This window comes from Protomyctophum bolini, assembly GCF_963924005.1.
Source record: "Protomyctophum bolini genome assembly, chromosome: 17".
NCBI lineage: Eukaryota > Metazoa > Chordata > Actinopteri > Myctophiformes > Myctophidae > Protomyctophum > Protomyctophum bolini.
This window is the reverse complement of record NC_137878.1, coordinates 22,252,324-22,270,791: the sequence shown is the minus strand read 5'-3', so window position 1 is coordinate 22,270,791 and position 18,468 is coordinate 22,252,324.

The following is an 18,468-nucleotide window of genomic DNA, read 5'->3' as shown; positions in this document are numbered from 1 at the left end:
TTAGACCTGGGCACAGGCCGGATTCAACATAGACATAAAAGGGTAGACGCCTCTTCCGGCTCTGGGGCGTGTGCTTCTCGAGGGTAGGCAAGCTTTCCCGAGAGTCCCTGTGAAGTATAGCGGAATGAGCGGAAGCTTGCCAAGCTTCACAGAACGTAACGTTCCCTTGGATTGAATTGATTCCCAGAAGTCCCAGAAAAGACGCGCTGTGATTGGCCAATAGTCACTTGAGTGGCAGTGACGCAGAGCCCCTTCCGCACTTCCGCCTACGTTGGAGACACATGGCTCCACTGAACTGCAGCGGCCGATGAGGCATCTATTTTTAAAATGGGTTTCAACGCCTATCCCTACACGATCCCAGATAGAGGAGCATATTGTCAACTTGTCAACTCAAACTCAATACCGCCCAGTCTGGCGTAGTCAGGTTAGGTTCAGTTAGGGTGTGCAGGGTGTTAAACAACGTCTCGGGCCCCCTCATGGGACAAAGGAAATGCTCTCGCTTGCCCAATGCCCATCATTCAACATTGCTGAACAATGTCTCCTTTTGTTGCAGCATTGAGTAAATGGAAAACAATAAACAAAAAAAACACACAATGGACTTTTACAAATTACATTACTCCCAAACATTGTCATGGGGGACTGTGGCACAGGAGAAATATCATCGTGACTGCTATGTAGTGTGCTGTCCATGAGAGGGTGCTCATGTTCCACGGTTTGTTCAATACACTTTCCCCCCCTCTGTTGGTTGGGAGAGAGGGGATCAATGTTGAGTGGACAGAGAATCAGCAAATCTCATCTCTGTTACCAGAATAAAGCAGCCACATCATCAGTGAGAAAGGAAAAGGTGGAAGTAAATGGAAAACACTGCAGTTATTTTGGCATTTCTGCCATTAGAGGCTAAAAAGGCAATATCTTGATTTTGGAAATTGTGTGCATTGTACAGTTGTACTGTATATACCCACTATGGTTTGCACTATGACACGAATAGTGACTATTTCTGACACATTTACTTCACATAATCACTATTTCATCTTTTAACATTGCAATTGACATAGATTATGCAGTTTCTTGTAATCTGATTCCACAAGATTACTGTTCTGTTGTCCATATTCAGCAGCTCAAGTCGAAGTCTGCTGTTTGTGAAAACTAGTAGTAGCCTATGTTCAAGCAAAATATGGACCTTCACCCTGTTGACTTGTGGCAATTATTTTGGGCATTGGTCAATAGGTCTATATGCAGTGCAACTGTGCAACACAGACATACGATTAGGCATAGCATAAGGCTTAATTGTTTTGTTGTCAAAGCAAGCACCAGATGGAGATGCTAAACAGTCCTTCTATGAACATCACACTTCACAATAGGGAAGGGATTCTGAGAATAACAAGCTTGATGAAAAACTGAAAGTAAATTGAGTTAATCCGCAGAAACTGGTAGGCGTCCAGGAGATGCATTGCTTGAAACAACTTGAGTCTTAGCTGAACAAGTCAGTAAAAATGGAACAAAACAGCAAACAGACAGGCACAAGGGGGCCGGGGGGGGATTTGGGGGATCTGCATGGAGAATTAACAGAATAAACATTGCTTAAAGTCAATGTCCTTGGGTATGATTTAAACCAAGCATGGTGTAGCCTACATGATATGGTAATGTACATTGGCTCAATAATGACATGTTGAGCATTATGTTCAATAAGTTTGCCTGTGTGTCCTCTGACTCCTACCATGACTCAGTTGTTTAGTCTCACTCGGTCTGTCTCTCTCCCTGTCCATGTCTTTGTCAAATATCTATACTGTCACTACAGACCTGCGGATTAAGTTTTTTGTCACCCGCAAACGCAAATTCATTATCCGCCCAGTATATAACCACATCATCCTATTTGTATTAACCACACCATCCGCCAACCGCGGTTATCTGCAGCAACCATGGCCAAATCCGCCATCCACAGGTCTCTATGTGTGTGTCTCACCCCATCTGTTCCCCTGGGGTGGCGGTGGCTCAGGGGTAGAGTGTTTGAACCCGGGCTCCCCCAGAGTTGGTGTCAAAGTGTCCTTGAGCAAGACACTGAACCCCTAATTACTCCTGATGTGCTGGTTGGTGCCTTGCATGGTTTCTTCTGCCATTGGTGTGTGAATGTAATGCACAATCTATGTAAAGCGCCTTGGATAAAGGCGATATACCCCTGTCTCAATCTTTTGCTTTCTAGTTGGCGATCTGTCGCTTCTCCCTCTATCTCTTCATCTTTTGAGCTCTCTCTCTCTCTCTCTCTCCCCCCCCCCCCCCCCCCGCTTACAACTTACTCCAGTGCATTGGACAGTTACTTGATCTGTGTATCAAAGTGTCAGGACATTAAGAGACAATAAAAACCCACACACATCAATAATCATGAAAGCAGCAAGTGGAAAGACAATTTAATTCCATTCATTAATTCATTAATTCATGCTGTTGTGTGCATGCCAATATGCTTAGACATAACATTCTACTAGACGTTCATTCATTTTAAAATTACCACTTTACTGTTACTCTAGTTTGCAATTGCATTGCAATTTGTACGCTTAGTTGTAACATGTACTGTACAGCATGAGATAAATGAATACAATAAAAATAAATAAAAACGTTCTTACCTCTGCCAGGCTGAAGGCAAGGGGGAGTCTGTCTCTGTCTGCCAAATGTTGTGTAATGCCAGTATAGGCATATTTGAATATCTTTCAGATATTTTCAATATTTCTTGATTGGATATTTTTCAGTAGACCTGTCCTGACCTACGCTGTCGCTGATCAACCGAAAAGTAATTAACGATGCATATTCAACAGCCTAACCACAGGAGCAGCGTCATCTCACGGTTTCAGCATGGGGTCATTGTTTGTGTGTAAGCCTCTGCATATTGTTTACACAGATAAATGCATGAGTTGTGCAATCATGTGAACTCAGTAGTAACTTGCCATCTGGAGCACAGGGACAATTCCTTGTGGACCAGTTAAGCCTTACATTGGCCCATTGAACATGGCTGGTGATGATAAGAGACTCCCTATAGTGCTGAAAACACAATTGTTTAAATCCCAGGGGATCTTCATTTGGTTAGTGTTGTGTAGCCTATGTGTCAAATGAAAGAAGCAAGATGTGTTAGGGCGGCACTCCTCCATAACCAGATAAGACAGACTTAACATTAAACCAAGAAGCTGGCAACACAACACACACGTGACTCTTAATGATCCTCAAATGGGGAGTAAAAAAATATGCACATTTTTGTGCATGTTTCTGCAGTCAAGTGGTGTTTTCTCTGTAACAATCCTATGTGATTATATCGGCTAATTCAGGGCTACACAATTTAAGATGGCCTAGGGGCCCCTCAGCAAAATTCCAAAAGTCCAAGGGCCGCAAGCTAAACATGCAGTATTATTTTGAAACGTTTACAAATGTATGTAACAGCTGACTACACGACTAGTTTAAAATCAAGGAAACACAGTAAAAAGCCACATTTCCCTCGAAGGCCAAACCTCAATGAACAAAAACATTGTAATTAATTAAGTTACAAAATAAGTCTTTTCACAAAATGGGAAGAGAACATATTTATGAATATCACAGGTGAATAAATAAGTAAGTGGTATAGTAATACTCACTTTCTCTTGGAACGACAATCTTGTTCAATCTTGTTTTTGTGTGTGTGTCTATGTGTGTGTGTGTGCGTGCATGTGCGTGCGAGTGCTCGCGGTGTGTGTGTGTGGGGGGGGGGGAGGAGGCTCATTTGGCTGGCAATCAAACAGCCGCGCACGCTAGTTTGTTTAGAGAACGCCCACCAAAACAAAACAACACGACGCATGAAACACAGCACAGGTTAGCGTCTTAGCGAAGTTAGCGAAAATTGTGACGAAATAAATAAACATGGAGGAGAAAGAAACGGGAATGCAGTTACAACAACAAAGACTGGGAAAGTTTATCCGTGAGTGAGGCCAGGCCAGTGCAAGACGTCACAAACCACTGGCTAACAAACCGTGCTGCAGCCTGCAGGAGGCTTCACTCTGTCTGCTGTCTGGATGTATGGGACCGACCAAAACAAGGTTCCAACACAAAGGTAACAGCAGCTGAAATAACTAGTGTTTATACCAGTGGTTCCCAAACCTTTTCATGTCAAGGACCCCCAAATTGACACTATAGCTCGCGGTCCCCCATTTGAAAATATATGCCAATACTGCCAGGGACTCCCATAAGAAGTCGAGAAGATGTTTACAGCTCTAGCAGTGATTCTCAACCTGTTTAATTTCAAGGACCCCCAGTTTGACATGCATTAGTCTATGGACCCCCATTTAATGGCGTTTCTATCCCTGGGACCCCCAATTTATATTGTAAAATCATTGTTAATTTAACTCTGAGATTGTACAAATGGAACCAAATGGACCTATTTGGGTCCATTTGGTTCCTAACTAGCATTTAGCTGGGGACCCCCTGGAACTCCCTCAAGGACCCCTAGCGGTTCCCGGACCCCACTTTGGGAACCACTGGTTTATACCACATAGTCAGTGTAACACTCCCAGTCATACAGATCAGTTTCCAGACTGATATTGCAAAGAAAATGGCATGTGGTTGTACCAAGGCAGCATCCATAATAATGTGCTTGCACCTGTCTGTGTGAAGAGTTGTTTTTGAGAGAGTAAAGTGGCAAAACTGCCCATTGTCCAGTTGTATTGGTTGGTGCATTGTCCAGTTGTATTGGTTGGTGCATTGTCCAGTTGTATGTATTCGTTGGTTGGTTGGTTGGTGCATTGTCCAGTTGTATTGGTGGTTGGTGCATTGTCCAGGGGTATAGTATTCTTTGGTTGGTTGGTGTATTGTCTGTTGTAAACTCTAAGTACTGGACCCTCGTCTGGTTTGACAGACAGTAGTGTGTGCAGGCTGGGTGGTGTGTGATAATCCAGTTGAAGTATTCCTTTGGTACGGCGACAGCGGCGGCGGGCCCGGGAGAACACTAACGCGACACAAGACAGTATCACGCTAAAGGTTCACAAAGTTTATTACACAAACAGGAACATATATAGTGCTGGATCATAATGACGTGACAACAAGACCTCAGACAAAATAACGTACCTACTGCAGAAAGGCTCGCACCACATGCCTACTTTGCCTACATGTTGTGGATGTGTATGCAGAATGTGTACGGTAGTTCAATCAATAGCATGTGTGTTAATGTTTTTGTGGATGATGGTATGTCACTGTGTGATGATGACACTAATGACAGTTATGACACATTGATGTGGTCTTAATAAAAACGTATGGTCATTCAGAGGATGCATGTGGATGCACCAATGGTGTTATTTCAAGGCCCACTTGCACATTAATTAAACATAAGATGTAGGATACCATACATTACCATACATATTAACAATTGACTGTACATCAAAGCATTTCCCTCAGTTGGTTCCTGCTTTTATTCTGACCATTATATTTGACCTTGGTATTATTTCATACAGAAGGATGGTCTTCCTGCTTTCTTTGTCGCACGTCCAACGGTGCCATGGCGGACTATGCATGGCAGTGGCGTCCTCTTCCCTGAGCCAAGCCCAAGCCTGACCGCATACCAGAAAGGTAAGTTCTTACATTCTGGCTTCTGTTTTATATGACATAATGACAAATGAACTGTTTGTGCTAGGGCGCATGGTACATTTGTACGCATGCAGGTACGTACACTTTAATACATGAAAGGGGGCCCTAGCCCGTCGGTGAAAAGTGCCCTCTCCGTCCTGAACTGAAAGTAGCAATTTATGTTGAAAGAATTCCCCTCTTGCTCGCTGCCCCGTGCCCCGCTGCACAAACTACGCAGCAGTTGATTTCCCCCCCGCCAATAGTAAAAGTAGACAGTCGGTGCATTGTCCAGTTGTATTGGTGGTTGGTGCATTGTCCAGGGGTATAGTATTCTTTGGTTGGTTGGTGCATTGTCTGTTGTAAACTCTAAGTACTGGACCCTCGTCTGGTTTGACAGACAGTAGTGTGTGCAGGCTGGGTGGTGTGTGATAATCCAGTTGAAGTATTCCTTTGGTACGGCGACAGCGGCGGCGGGCCCGGGAGAACAATAGCGCAACACAAGACAGTATCACGCTAAAGGTTCACAAAGTTTATTACACAAACAGGAACATATATAGTGCTGGATCATAATGACGTGACAACAAGACATCAGACATAATAACGTACCTACTGCAGCAAGGCTGACCTTGATGTCACTGCGATGTCTCTCGTAGCCCAACTAATGCAACTATAAAGTATGCTACAGTTCAGGCAGTGCACAATACATATCAAGTACACTGTGTCTCATGTTCAAGTAGTAAAGTACACAGACATTGGCGATCATGATTATAACATTGTCCAGTAAATAGTTAATTTAAATGCAGTTCTGACACCTGACAATTTTAGGAAATCGAAGGTGAAAAAGCATATTAATTAATTAAAATCACACCCGTGTGAAGTGAGTGGTGCATCTCCAGACCCACAGGACCACGGCCAGGGTGCCGCCCCGGTTCCGGCAAGCCGCCCCACGTCCAAAACGGTAGAGAAATGAGAGAGTTACCATGTGGGGTCCCCGGAACATCCAGACCCCCAGGAATGAGGCCGGGCCGGTTCCAGCGAGCTGCCCTACGTCCGAAACGGTTGAGAAATGACAGAGTTACCGTGTGTGGGTCCCTGTACTGTACTGTACTGTACTGTATCGGCATCGGTTGCTGCTGGACAACCGCCTATCCGACCAACTTGATGCCATGCAAGGCACTTAACTCTCTACTCAGGTTGTTGGCAATGTGCACGACTAGTTTGATGTTGGTTGGTCCGTCGGTTCTGGAGATACATGATGGACACACAAACGGTGAAATGGACACACAGATGTTATCACATACGTTTGTGGCTTCAACACTACTGCACAGGCCCAGGTGGACTATTTATATGGCAAAATTACTTCTGTTTAATAATCATATATCACGTTTTTAGACCAATTAGACATTTCTCCAGTGACTTGAATGGACTTTTATCTTCAGGGAACATAGCCTAATACAATTGTGTATCGTTAGCAAACTGGAATTGACATTATGTGTTCTGTTACCTTGGTAACATCATTAGAAACTTTCTTGGTAGGGCAATAAAAGTTTTTATTTTTTATTTTTATTTAATTAGAACATAAAAACAAAACAAGGAAATTCAACCAGTATCTTTTATGTGGCATAAATGCAATATATCTGTGCTTACTTTTAGGCCCGTGGGAGGTGTACTTTACCCCAATAATAAAGAATACCAGAGAGATTTCTCAGTTTTATTATCTGCATTACCCATAAACCTGACCAGTCCAGTGTGAATCACACAATGATATAGCACTACATAATGTTGGCTCAACAAAAAATACAAAATATCCTCGAGACACAACAGTGGGGTTTAAAATATGGCTGTTTGTGATGTTACACTGATAGGCTAGCAGCCTTTAATGTGTGTGCAGTGTGCACGCGTATGTGCTCGCACCACATGCCTACTTTGTCTACATGTTGTGGATGTGTATGCAGAATGTGTACGGTAGTTCAATCAATAGCATGTGTGTTAATGTTTTTGTGGATGATGGTATGTCACTGTGTGATGATGACACTAATGACAGTTATGACACATTGATGTGGTCTTAATAAAAATGTATGGTCATTCAGAGGATGCATGTGGATGCACCAATGGTGTTATTTCAAGGCCCACTTGCACATTAATTAAACATAATATGTAGGATACCATACATTACCATACATATTAACAATTGACTGTACTTCAAAGCATTTCCCTCAGTTGGTTCCTGCTTTTATTCTGACCATTATATTTGACCTTGGTATTATTTCATACAGAAGGATGGTCTTCCTGCTTTCTTTGTCGCACGTCCAACGGTGCCATGGCGGACTATGCATGGCAGTGGCGTCCTCTTCCCTGAGCCAAGCCCAAGCCTGACCGCATACCAGAAAGGTAAGTTCTTACATTCTGGCTTCTGTTTTATATGACATAATGACAAATGAACTGTTTGTGCTAGGGCGCATAGTACATTGGTACGCATGCAGGTACGTACACTTTAATACATGAAAGGGGGCCCTAGCCCGTCGGTGAAAAGTGCCCTCTCCGTCCTGAACTGAAAGTAGCAATTTATGTTGAAAGAATTCCCCTCTTGCTCGCTGCCCTGTGCCCCGCTGCACAAACTACGGTTTGTTATATGGTGAGGTGTTGTATATCTGCAGATATTTTTTTTAACAACGCCGCTAAAGTGTAGTAGTAGAAATAAAATGATATAGTCTCTCAAGTAATTAAGTCATTAAATAAAAACAAAAAACGCGAGCTGGTTAAGCCTATAAAGTAAACATTTAGCCACATTGGTCCATCTCAGATCGATATACCCCATTCGTTTTTAGATAATACAAAATAAAAATAAAGTCAGACATATATGTGGATTCAGAACCTTACACGATGGAATAGCTTGTGATGTTATGGTCAGTGTAGCGATACTGCTAGATTAGTGACCCATTTACTTCAGTCCCATGAACCCCATATAAGTTTGTAAAATAAATAGTATAAAATAAAGTGCAAAAGTTAAGTTTGTGATAACGCCGCCTAGATTAAGAACAGTATAGTAGCAAAGGATATGAATGAATATTTTGATTGAAGTTTAGCCCCCGAGGCTAGTCAAAAAGTCCGTCTCCCGATGGCTCGCCCCCTCTCTCTCTCTCTTGTCTCCGATCCACTTCGATTCGCCCGGCAAGGATCGCCGCATCCTCAGGGGTGTTGAATGAATGCGTTCGGTCCTTGTAGGTCACCAGGAGCTTGCAGGCTGGTAGTTGTATCCCACACCGTATTTCCATGGAGCGGAACTTCTGTCTCACCTCGTCGAATCCCTTCATCTTCTTGTGGGTGTCGGTCGGGAGATCTCTGTGGAACCTCACTGGATTATTCTTGCAGAGTATTTGTTGTTTGCTTCTAGCTGCATTCCACACTGCCATCAGATCTCTGTCGTTCAGAAATTGCATGATGAGAGGTCTTGGTGGAGCGTTTGGACCCCTTCTCGGTCCGACTCTGTGCACCCGTCCCAGGAATGCTTTTGCAGTTAGTGTGATACCAAAAGCTTCTGGAATCCAATTCTCCATGAAAGTGCAGGCATTATCCCCTTCAGAATTTTCCGGCAATAAAACTAATCTCAAATTACATCTTCTGGACCTTGTTTCAGCATCCAGAGTCATTTGTTTCAGTTCTTTGTTCTGTCCTTCGAGCCGTGTTACCTTGGTCAGCAGGCTAGTCAGCGTGTCTTCGGTCCCAGAGATGCGAGTTTCTGCAGTTTCAATCCGTTCCACACACTCCCCCATTTCTTTTTTAAGTCCTTCAATTGCAGCCAGCACCGCATCAAATCTGTTGGAAACTTCTGTTCTTGATTCTTGGATTGCATCAAGAATTACTTGCAACTGCGGCCCGGTTCCACTGCATTCGTCACCGGTGGATTCCTCCTCCTCATGGTCCGCCATGCTGCTGCTAGCTTCCCCAGTTTGTTTGGACGAGGCAAAATCTATTTTAGACTGCGTTTTACCGCGACCTTTACTTTGTGGTTTTGCTTTCTTCATCAGGGTAACGATTAGGCATGTGAATGTTCACTTTTAGCAGTAGACTGTTTTAATTTTATCAGGATTTCAGTAACTTTTTTAACGGAGGTACGAGACACCCGACTGCTTAGCGTGCCGTCATACCGGAAGTCTTCTATCTGCAGATATTTATGTAACTTTTAAAAATACTGATTTAGTATTGACATTTTCAGGCGTTTTTTAAATGTATCCAATCCAGACAAAGTCTGTGAAACTGATAGCAGAGTAATGCCTTGTCTAACAGTACATTCAAATGTTTCATTCAAGAAAGATGACTCACTGTTTTTCACGTGTTGAGGACACGTGTGATTCGTACCGATCTGACCTCCCCAATTTTTATTGAGTGAGAGAAACAAAGAGAATATAAAGATCTCCGCCCCCCCATCCTACAGTAGTCTTTTGATGTGAGCCCCCTAATTATTCAAATGGTTGCAGACTCTTTGATGTTGTGGCTCTGTACTTAACATTGTTATGGATGTTCTAGAATAGATGGACTGTACTGTCAGCATGGATTTGGAGTTTGTGTTTGACGGTATTTACGCTTTGTGAGATTAACATTTGTATTCAATGAAGTAGTAATTTCACACTAGTTAAATTCTTACTGTGCATCTTCTACCCGGAGCGGTAGAAGTTGACCTCAATATAGATGCATGAGCCCCAGCCTGAAACGCAGTGGCGTGAGACTTTTTATTTGAAAGGGGGTCTTTTAATAATCATTTAAAGACTCATACAAACATGGGGATGCAGGGGCTTTAACATTATGTTCTGTATGAAAGTTACAGTAGGACATTAAAGATAATTTGAATGTTAGAACTTAATGCTGTCTATACCAGATGGCACTATGGCTAAACATATGGTTGACTAATGACTTGCTCCAACAACTCTAAAGGTCCTTTTCTGTGATGAATTCATTTAAACTGCTGTTTGTGTCATGAGTCAAACAGTCAATGGAATATTACGTGCCGATTAAGTGACATTTTCACTGCATATGAAAGCCTCCCTCAACTTGTATGAATGAAGCCAAATTAATTGTTTGATGTAAAATATTCGCCGTTTGAGGACCTTCACATTGGTTTCAATTAGGGGAGAACAGGGTTCACTTAACCCATTCTGGGCGGGAACCCCTTTTGGGGTTCTGTACAGTATGTACAGTATTCAAAAACGTAAAAAACATTGATGCTGCTATATAAATATTTAGAATTGGCCTCAGGCCTAAATGGGTTGTCGAAATGAGATGACATTAAAAAAGATCTACCTTTATTTTACTTGTCTTATATCAATTGAAATTACTAGAGTGGTGCCCGTTGGGCACTGACCTACTTTTCAAACGATGCCCATATATGGAGTTCTTTGTCAGGCATGCCCAAATATCTATCTATGCAGATGTTAGAAAATCATTGTGATGAGAAAGCTGGGCAGAATAGTGATTCGTATATCTAAGTAATAATTGTGTCCTCAAATTTTGAGGACGGAATCGTCTGCACTTATTGCCCACTGTGATTGGCTTGAAGGTGTGCCATTCTGCGCTGAGATTGGCTTGCATGGCAGTCTGCTTAGACTTGTCACACTCATATTCTGCCCTGTCTGCTAGGCCCCACTTCTTCATAGTTGACTTGAAGCAACCGACCCCAGTATGCAAGCGGTTCAGCAGAGTCCATTGCTTGCTGGTAGATCCTATGATGCCATTGCCATCTCACAGGTCCCCCCGATTCCCAAAATACCCAACAGGACATGAGAGACACGTATGGGTCCTGATCCGTGTTTTACCATAATCTCTCGGACGGTTCAGAAACTTCAGATAATATTATTGTTAGACCTGTTGGTCTGTTTATGATTATGTATAATACCCGAGTGGATTCGAGAAGACCTGTGCTCAGTGCTCATTGCATGAAAACCTATAATGATTACACTGACTTGGGATCAGATTACTGCAGCAGCGTGATATACGGGGGAACACAGTTGAACTGCACATGGCGTGTGCGATCATGGATTCCTTCATTGAGTTGAATACAACGCAATTTAACGTCGTCTCTTATTGTACGCTGCTACGTATTTGCTAGGTTTCATACCCTGTTATAAAGGCATTTAGCTTGTAGATAATTTAGACAAGTCCTCAGAGTCACAGATAGAACGGAGCATATCTTGTGATGCCTTGCTGTACGGGTGGCGGGATTAATCTGTGTGGCGGCGCTGCTGTCATGTCAGATGGGTTGCCAATTTCATCCAATCAGGAAAGAGTATACCTACTGTATTTATCAGCTTCAATTTTGTAGTGTTCCGACCAATCTTATCTGCTCACTTCGTTTATCCTGTATTAGAGTGTATAAAGTCTGACGAGAGATCTGCATGGTTCAAGCAGTACACAACGCACCATATTGTCCATGAATTGATTGAGGAAAAGCGGAGGTTGATTGAGTGCCAGTTTCTAATTTGACCTTTGTCTAACCCAAGGCCTCTTCATAGTCTGAATTTTCGGTGGTGAGGTGACCGGTGAGATGACCACCGGAGAGAAGGGCTGGGGAGAGAGCGGTGGTTTGCTCTTCACCGCAGCTCAGTGACGTCATGTGACGTCCACGTCGGTGGAAACCTCACCACCGAAAATATTAGACTATGAATAACGCTTCACAGCTCCACACTGAGCTGACATTTCTGCCCAGCACAAAGCCGGCCCAGCCAACAGCACTTTGTGGAAGATAGGGCCATGAGAGTGTGAAAATGGACCTGTACATCTGACTTATATTAACACCCCACGTTTCGCTATACACAACGTTCAGGTGGGAGACGGGCAGGAGTGCATCTGCCTGGCAGTTAATTTTTTTTAAAAACTACAGCCTAGGGGGGTTGATAGGTTAATTTGCTGCTCGTTCAATTCAGTTGCCTCCTATTTTGTAATAATAGTTATTTTTCTATTTTTGTTTTACATATTCAGATGTTTCTAGTAAATTTTTTCGCCCTTCCGTTTGTTTGTGTGACTTGACTATGCAATGCAAGCACAAAGGAAATCACACTCTTCCTTCAGACAGGTGGGTCCGAGCGCATATTCTGTATGCACAGCCACTTTACCCCAAAAGTCATTACCACAGGAGAGACAGGATGGAGAAAATGAGTGCCACGACGAGTCTCTCTTCCAACTCCTTACCGGCAAACAATCAATGGTGGTTTCGCAACAATTGAGTTACAATCATTTGTTGTTTTCCGGGGCTAGGCTATGCTGCCGTCCGCCGGTAGACAGTAGGGGAAAGAATTGAATTAGCTTTAGTCACAGGGGGAGAATGACACCTGAGAGCTTTTTGTCATTCAATAAAGCACCTTTCATTCACTCCCTCCCTGTCTACTTTCTTCCTCTTAACTCACTATCCCTGGTGTGCATTAAATAGCCGGATTCTAAGAGACAAGATGAACCGAGACGCTAACAATAGAATAAACAAAGGCTTTATGAACTCCCTGTCGGACCTGGCATCCTCACTGGTGGCTTTGGCGGGTTTGTCATTGTTGAATGTTTTATGAATTGAAAAGTAAACAAACCAACAACAAGCAAGAACTTTCATGTAACTATTATGTGGATATTTCAATCAAAGTTTCAGTCTGTCAATCAGAAATCTTGGTTGACACAGAGTGGCAGACAACTTTGGACCCTATTTTATAGGCGGAACTTTGCACCAGGACAATTTTACTTTCTTCGGAGTGCATTATGACGAAACCAATGTCCTCGTGCATGAAATATTGCTGCTTTAACCCTAACATCTAGACATAACCTAGTAATAGTATATGCTTTTTTGTTATTTTTTAGTTATTTTTGGTCACCAAAGGATCTTTTCTTCTTTTCCTTTCGGCTTTTCCCTTCAGTGGTCGCCACAGCGGAACATCTGCCTCCATCTCACCCTGTCCTCTGCCTCCTCTTCTCTCACACCAACTAACTTCACTCTTTCACAACATCCATATAGGCCTCCTGCCTGGCAGTTCCAACCTCAACATCCACCTAATCGATCTCCTCTGTACGTGTCCAAACCATCTCAGTCTGGCCTCTCTGGTTTTATCTCTAAAACATCTGACATGCGCTGTCCCTCTGCGCTGTCCCTACTCCACCAGAGGTGGCTAAAGCCCCTATCCGTGTGTGTGTGTGTGTGTGTGCGCGCTTTAAGTGTTGCATTATGTATTTTGTGTGTTAAGGGGTGTGTGTGCGCGGCCGCTGTGGCTGGCTGCTTGTGGAGGTAATGAAGATCAATGTGAGCCAAGATGGAGGCAGGCTGAGGTCCAGGTACCGTCTTGCTGTTTCAGGCCAAAGCCTTATCGATCCAACCCTGGCCGGCCCACTCTGCCAACATCAGACACACACACACACACACACACACACACACACACACACACACACACACACACACACACACACACACACACTTGTTTTACTGTACTTGTTGTGAGGACATCAAACGTTTAGGATGGTGATTTATTTTATGAATAATTTTTGTTATAATATTTTGCCATTGAAGGCTTAAGGCACTTCAGCAACTCAATGAGTAGTTCACGTGAAAATATATCTTATCTTATTTTTTAATTTCGTCATTTGAGTCAGCATGAGTACATTCATACCTATTTGTGTAGGTAGATTCGTTTTTTTATGGGTAGGTTTATTTAAAAAATATTTTGTGGGTTGAAAAATTACGGATTACAGTAGGTAGAAATCTACCTACTAATGTCCCTTCAGGGGCTCAGTACATTCTCACAAAATATGAATATTACCTGGTGATTAAGCTATATCACTTTAATTTGGAATAAGGTCACTTTTTATGAAGGCATCAACTATAATATATGAATTGTTTTGATGCAAAATATTTTCTGGCGAGTATTTCACATTTACTCATCAAGCCCCTAGTGTGTAAAGGCCTTTCATGTATACAAATTCAAAATTGGTCAGCGTTACTAATGCCCAGAAAAAGAGATGAGTTAATTTCCATCCCTATACTTTTTCATAACTGCCTCAAACACCAGAAGGAAAAGAAGCTCAGTTCCCATCATTGTCAAATAACACCCACCGAGTAGCTACAGCAATTTCTCACTCCAGAAATTGCCTCCTGCTAAGCTACAAGCTACACTTTGGAAGTGTTGAAGCTATAGCTCTGATACACTGACAGACTCCTCGGCTCAGCAGGCCTTTTGCAAGCTAACATCAGTGTCGGTCCATTAGCCTGGTAGCCGCCTGGCCAGCCTGAGATCTAATTGATAGTGTATGAAAGGATCTATTTGAACAAGGCTTGTGCTGTGACCAACAGCGGCTGCCATGGGGTTGTGAGGGTCAAAGTCAAGTGGATGTGACATGTTGCTCATGGGTTATGGTTTATTGTGCTTACGCGTGCCTGTGTGCGTGCGTGCGCGTGTGCGTGTGTGTGTGTGTGGTGTGTGTGTGTGCGTGTGTGTGTGTGTGTGTGTGTGCAACCTATGCATCACAAGCTCAATACAGCTAAGGATATTAGTAGACATTTTCTCTAAGATATTGAGAGATGGCTGCTGGAGATATCCTTCCTTAACTGCATTGGGACAATGCACTGCTGGGACAACTCTCTATCATCAGCAATTCAGTGCCAAGCTCCCTCATTTCCATCCTCAAATGACTTCATACTGCCAAAACGTGCTTGCCCAAGATCCATCTGTTGTCTTACCAAGGGTGCTAATTGTTTGGCTTTTCCCAAGCAGCATTTCCAAGCGAACTAGTCCGTCAAAGATTAGATAAACGGACTTTCTCGACAAATAGCTCTCTTTATAGTCTTTCAAGCTATTAAAGAGAGTCTGTGAATGCCATACTCTAACTGAACACTCACTGCTATCTCATTTAACAGACCAAGCCAGAGATTGCTTCGCTTGCCCCTAATCAACCAGTAGCTGGTCATGGGCCAGTTTTACATGTCTCTTGAAGGGTCAGGCGGGGCCACACAGGACCCTTGAGCTGATCCCAGATCATGGGGCCAAATTGGCCAATCTGAATGTCTACACAGAGTTTTGTTACTGACTAGTAATTACTTTGACACAAACACTGATGTCATTTGAACTAGTAGGCATACTCCAACTGCTTCCTGATGCCAAACATACATTGATTGGATACCTAATTAGCATGGCTACGGGAAATACAGCTGGCTTGTTATATTTTTGTGTGTGTGTGTGTGTGTGCGTGCGTGTGCGTGTGCGTGCGTGCGTGCGCGTGGTCTGTCTGCCTGCTTTGTGTGCGTGCGCACGAGCGTCTGTGTCTGTGCCTGTTGTGTGTTTGCTGCGTCTGCTGTGTGCTTTTGAGTGCCTGTAATGAGAGATTAAAAGTTCACTGAAGAAATAGCTCAGAGCTAACATTAGCCCAAGCCATCCTCTGTTTGCATCAACCACTAGTCTGGCGCAACTTCCCTAGTCTTCTGAAACCCCTTTTCTCTCTGTCTGCCAAGGGTTTGTGAAGCAAAGAAACCAGAAGCGCACCTTGTCTCTGATCTTACTACATGCAAAATGGCATCTTCTTCTCTCCCCAATTCCCCTCGATCGTCTCCTGCTCCGTCCATCCTCTTATCTCTGCGGCTCAACGTCTCCTGGGGGTGATACTTGGGGTGGCTGGCTGCCGGTGGATGGGTGGAGGGATGGATGCATGGGTGGATGGATGGTGGGCGGACATTGAGGAAACACTTGTCACCCACGCTAATACAGCAGCATCATATTATATTATAGCATATAATTTCTTCCTACAGGCGATATAGGCCTATCACACAGTCTGATCCACTTAGGCTGATGAGAGACCACTTGTCAGACTGTCAATGACATAGGGGAGGGGGTGGGGGGGAACAGAAACCCAGGCACGGGTGTGGTGGCACACAAAGCAATAAAAATGTGTTCATTCACACTAGCGTGAACAGGAGCGCACACACAGGTGTGCCTTGGCACTGCCCTCAGTTTCTTTCTGACAAGGCAGCACAACATTCTATCAACATCTGTCATTTTCTGTACCCTGCAATTCCAGCCAGCAAATTCATCACACTGGATGAGGAGTGAGGACATATGGCACATTATTTGTTGTCTGCTGTGTTTCTTTTTGATGTGTAATCTTGCGATACCTTCAAAGACAGAAAAGATAACTGCCGCTGTTTAGATGCCTCCATAAAAGTACTGTGCACATGGAAAAATACGTGATTAGAAAACAGTCTGTGATATGTGCTTTGGCATGGGGTGTCAGATCAACATATGGAATGAATTCTTTACTGGCCATATATGGAGCTGGTCTTGAGTGTACAGGGTTTGATGAGGTCAGATCAACATATGGAATGTCAGGACAGGTGGGAAAGGATCAACATATGGAATGTCAGAACAGGTCAGCTCCAAATATGGAGATCTTAGGGCTTGAGGTTTGAGGTCAGATGTAGAGTTGCTGGCCCGCTCCATGCATACAACTATGCAGATCTAGGTGATGGTCCATTCTTTTCCATGTATGGTTATCCAGGGTTAGATGAGGTCAGTGTCGTGATCTTCATATGGAAATGGCCATATGGTTGCATGCCGTGTCACGAGGCGTGACTGCCCATATATGGAGGCAATATACAGAGATTCAAGTTTTTATATTAAATGCGACTTACGGTCTCAACTAGACATGTTCTCGAGTCGCTGTGATTGGTTGAGATGGCTGTATAAGTTAAATCCAAACGAGACTTGAAAGGGTAAAAAAGGCGATTATAATAATCGATATATCGATATATCATTGATATGTAGTCAGTAGAAGAAAGGACTTCCAGGCAAGGAAAGGACAGGCCTGGAGTGCTTGTAATAAGCTACATCATATATGGCAGTCAGACATCTCAAGACCTACCAAGATCAACCTGTTCAAAGCCTTCAAAGTATCCTTCTTTATGGTGCCAAAACATGGACAGGGATCGTCTTGACTGAACATACACAAGACTCCTCATGCGTGTCCAGAACTTTTTTTTTAAATCCTTTATTTACCCAGGGTAGTAGCTACCCTGGGTATACTACCCAGGGTAGTATAGCTACCCTGGTGGTCCTTCATGGAAGGACCATCACACTAAAGCTCAGGTTTATGGAGGCATCCCCCCCATCTCAGTTGTTCTGGCAGAAAGAAGACTCTGCTTTGCTGGACACTGCCACAGAGCAAAAGACCAGGTAATTTGGGATGTTCTTCTGTGGGAGACTACCCTGCCCATCAAGAGGAACAAGACCACTCACATTTCCAGATGTTCTGAGTAGGGACACAGGACTGCCTGTGAATGAACTTGGTCTGGAAGTGAGCAACAGAGACCAGTGTAAGCAGCTTGTGCCGCAGATCTCGAGGGCACTCGAATGATGATGATGATGGTCATGCACGTTGCTGCATCGATTCAGAATCGATTTTGTTTGACACACACACACACACACACACACACACACACACACACACACACACACACACATACACACACAGTGGTACTGCATGAAACTGCACACGCCCTCCCCCCATCATATCACACGTGTCATACACCACTCCTCGGCTGGCGTTATGCATTTTCATGCTGGGTCAAAGCCTTACTCTAAATGGGGGGTGTCACGGGTACGAGGTTTGGTAACCTTGTGCTTTATTGTCTCGGGGCTGGAAAATGGGTTTTATTCCAGGCTGAAGATGAGATAAGGCTCTGTCAGGAATGCTGGCCTTTCTGCCTCTCACACTCACCGCTGGAAGCTCATTGCCATGGAGAGGACTCGCATTCCATCTCGCCTCCCCTCTCGTATGGAATTGCCCGGCTGCCTCTTTCGCTGCATTTCTGCCTTTTGTTCTTGCCTTGGCGTTCACAGTCGTTTACCACCCTGGTCCCTTCTACCTCTTTCTTTCTTACTTTTCCAT